This window comes from Hipposideros armiger, unplaced genomic scaffold (genome assembly GCF_001890085.2).
Source record: "Hipposideros armiger isolate ML-2016 unplaced genomic scaffold, ASM189008v1 scaffold_188, whole genome shotgun sequence".
Lineage (NCBI taxonomy): Eukaryota > Metazoa > Chordata > Mammalia > Chiroptera > Hipposideridae > Hipposideros > Hipposideros armiger.
In genome coordinates this window covers 1,418,950-1,423,224 of record NW_017731538.1, presented here as the reverse complement: position 1 = coordinate 1,423,224, position 4,275 = coordinate 1,418,950, and positions in this window count along the sequence as shown.

The following is a 4,275-nucleotide window of genomic DNA, read 5'->3' as shown; positions in this document are numbered from 1 at the left end:
AATAATAGCGAGTTTTGTTTTGCTCTTTTGGTAAAAAGAAAAGAAAGTGCCTAATATACAAAGCTGAATTGATAATAAATGCCTTATCTATTCCTGAATACAGATTTCAGAACCAGACAAGGATGGATTCAAATTCCATTTGAGAAATTTGGCAGCTCCTTGACTTTGGCTAATTCACATAATCAACTTGAGGATCAGGTGAGAATTTCTCACCTTTAAAATGGTACTGACAAGCCTGGCTCATAGCTGATAGTGAAGATTAGATGAGATAGCGTGTGTAAAAGCAACCTAGTGAGTGAGTGACACGGGGAGGTGAGTCTGGAGAGAGAGGCAGGGACTGAGTGTGGCAGCCTTAGAAGCCCTAAGAAGTATCTTGTCTCTATCCTAAAAGCAATTGGAAATCAAAGAAGGTTTTAAACAAGGTAGTTACTAATGGCTGTGGCATGGAGAAGGCATCATCAGGAGTGGAAAGGATCAAGATCAGAGGCAGGGGGACCGTTTGGCTGTTGCAGCTGTTGCAGCAGCCCGAATGACTTCACACATGGCCCTCTGTGATTTCCTGGCTTTTGGTATTGTATCTGCCTCTAGTTCCATAAAAATGGTTTGACCTTTGGATTCCTAATTGTGGGCCCACCATTCTTACTAAGTTTGTTCCTTGGGTCAAATGTAGCTTTAGTTGGGTTTTGTTAAATCAATATTTATTAAATACCTATCATGTGCTAAGAACTCTACTGGCTGAATATGGAATTTAATGCAGAGATGGCAAGTAGGTTTCAACTATTCACTGGTAGAGCTTGTGTTGAAAGGATTCTAGGGCTCCACAGTTAAGAGGACCACGGTTGGTTAGTTATGTCTGCTGGGTGAGGGGAATGTGGGCAGCATGTGTGTCACCTATTTTCCCTCTCTGACCCAGGGGCTCCCAGCTCCTATACTCTATCTACCCTAGCTTAATCCTAGTTCTGCCCAGACCGTATTACCTTCAGACAGCTCCTGCTAATCTAGATACAGTAGTGGACATCTGTAGTTGTTTGCTGCCTAGGAACTATTGAAAAGAGGCATTCTTTTACCATTGGGACTGTTAAACTAACAGTATGTTAACTGACAGGGACCTCCATGTGGAGAAAGCGTGCCTGATAATGAATCCAGAGGAAAAAGGAGATAAAGAGGCTAATAGGAGTAACAGTTTGAAGCTCTAGATCCAGCTGGAAGCTGTCATCCAGGGGAGAGGCATCCACTCGGGGTCTTGGAACATATCCCCCACAGATAAGGGGGGATTACTGTAAAGGCAGTAATTGGGGTAAATGATTTCTGCAAGTTGGGGAGATTTTACAAGTGATGCTCACCCCTTACCTAACCTATGACCTCTGCTGTGGAAAGAAAGATAGAGGGAGAGGATGCAGTGCTCAGGAAAAAGCTGGGGTGGGATGGGGTGAAGAGCAAGAGTAAGCGGGAGAAAGCACACACAAGAAAAAGAGCATGAAGGCAGCAGATTTTGGAGGAGAGCAACTTACTTAATGTCTAGCATTGCAAAGAGATGTCAGTAGGGGATTTACACCAGAATAATCAGTGAATACAGGTAGAAGATGATTGAATAATTGCAAGTGGAGAAACTGAGAATTCTCTGTAATTATTAACAAAAGCCTTTATCTCTAGAGATATGTATTCTGATGTAATGGACCCAGATTAGGATTACCAAATAATAATAATTAAAAAAGAAAATGAGCATCCAAATACAACCAATATGAAGATATTTTCTTTACCCTAAAAGGAAGAATTGGATATTAACATCACATCAGGGTTGTATTGTTTTCATTACTTGTTTTAATGTTCCCCCATGGCTGCAGTGATGCAAATGGGAATATTTGATAGAGGAAAAAATTGGGTGTGGGCCTTCTCCATAATTAACATGCTTAGTACAGCTTAGTGAATTGGAGGAGTAGGTAAAACGTATGGAGTCAACTGCTTCATCTATGCCTCATTGATTCATTAATTCATTTACAAACTGATTCAGCCATGTGTGCTGAGAATTGACTGAAATATGCTTGGCATTGGAGACACAGAGATGAGTCAATTCTCTGTTTTCAGTGAGCCCAGAGTCTAATGGGGAAGGCGGCCATGCAAATTAACCAATTATTACACAGTGTGAGAAGCATTGTCATAATGGAAGGTACAAAGTGTAGCGAGCATAGTCTTGATGGGATAGTATATTCATGAACCTGTAGGAGTTTCAAGGTCAAGGGAATAGGAAGGGGATTCCAGGCAGTGGCAGGAGCATACCATATGCAAAGTCAGAGAGATGAGAGTCAGGGCATGTTTGGAGGACCAAGAAATACTTGATGTGGGGCTGGCTGAGTAGCTCAGTTGGTTAAGAGTTGGCTTAAGAGCACGAGCTCTGAGCAACAGGGCCGTCTGTTTGATTCCTGTATGGGCCAGTGACACTGTGTCCCAAGCTGAGCTGTCGCTGTGCTGCCAACAGATGGCAGGATGGCTCAGCTGGTGAAACAACAAGATTGCCTATTCAGTGGTGGGCTACGCCCACCCGCAACTAAGACTTAACACAGCACCTTGAGCTTAGAGGCCACGAGCTGCCAACGGGAAGCCAGATGGTGACTGGTGCCCTCCACAACGAAGATTGAAGAACAACAACTTGGCTGGTCCCCTCCCCCAATTCCCCAATAAAATCTTTTTTAAAAAAAGAAATACTTGGTGTGGCTGAAGCTTAGGCATGGGAAGTAACAGCCTAGACTAAGAATGGCCTCCTGCATTCAACAACAGCCATTCTCAACCTTGGCAGAGCATTGGTTGGGGAGAGGTGGGGGTTAAGAATATTGATGTCTGGATCCCACCCAGAGATTTTTATTTAATTGGTCTGAGTGGCCTGGGTATTGGGACCTTAAAATCTCCCCAGAGGACTCTAATGTGCAGCCGGGGTTAAGAACCATTGCTCGAGGAGATGGAAAGTTACTGAATAACTTAACCACTTTATATTTTTATAATATTACTTTGGCATCAATATGGAGGCCAGAGACTGGTGGCAGGGAGGCATGGTAGAGATCAAGTATATGCACTTATGGGTAAGAGAGGGTGGGCACATGGGTAAGAGAGGATAAGGGTCTTAAACAAGACCTCCATGAAGAAGGAGAGGAGGGAAAAGATCTGAAAGGTATGTTGAAGGAGGGAGAACTGGTGCGGTGGCGGGGAGGAGGGAGAAATAACAAACGTGGACATTCCGATTTCTGGGGTGAATGCTGATGCCTTCACTGAAATAGGAAACCCAGGGGAGGAAACAGGGTTGGTGCATGCTTAGGTGTTTGGGAAGCAGGATTGGAGATGATCAGTTCAGTCTGTCTCTTGTCGAGTTTAAGGCACTTGACTAAGTTTTTCATCTTCCAAGGCCTGGCCAACACATTATAGGCTTTTCCAGTTGTGTGGATACCACGGATCAGATTCCTCAATATTCATTCCATTCTTATAGATGCTTTCTGATAATGCAAAGGCTGAGAGGAAAAGAATCCTCTTTGCTGGACCCCAATATAGCCAGGGTTCTGCATGATATTTAGGCTCTGCCAATCAGATGTATCCTCATGAGGTTCGACAGGTGGAAGTGAAACATGATGAGGTGGAAGCCACGCTTCTGTTGCTTCTAGTTCTGCTGACAAGAATATTGTCAGGCATTTGGATTTGGGGTCTTTGATTTTTTTTGTGTGTGTTTTTCTTTTGTGGAGAGCGTTTGAACAGAGGTCACAACTGCCCTCCACTTACTTTACAAAAGAAAAGGGCACCTGTCATCTCTTCTCCCCCAAATCCTAATATAGAGCTGTTAGTGAAAAATCCTCCTGAGCTCCAAACAAAGGGAGAATTTGAAATATTTGTATTGATTAAGCCTCCTTTAATCAAGGCACCATTGATTTGATATTGGGCTCTTCTCCTGCCTTATATATATTTCCAGTAAGAGAAAAGTGGGGTTTTAGAAAAGTAGATTTTGGTGCACACTGGGATGTTATAACTTCAGATCTATTATAGTGTCGTGGAGGGGGTGATAATTTTCATTTAACCTCTCTCGGTCATCCCCCGGATGTTGTCACGGAATGCCCTTCTTCTGACAGTAAAGCCTGTTAGAGTACAGCAGAGTACCAGTGAGAAGTAATGAAAACAGCCATGCCTCATTTCCTCTCTCACCAATAAACTCAGGACAAAGGTCTACCCTCTCTCTCCCTCTGCCTGTCTTTCTGTCTTATAGAATCAGAATACTCAACATTCCAAAAAACATGCTGG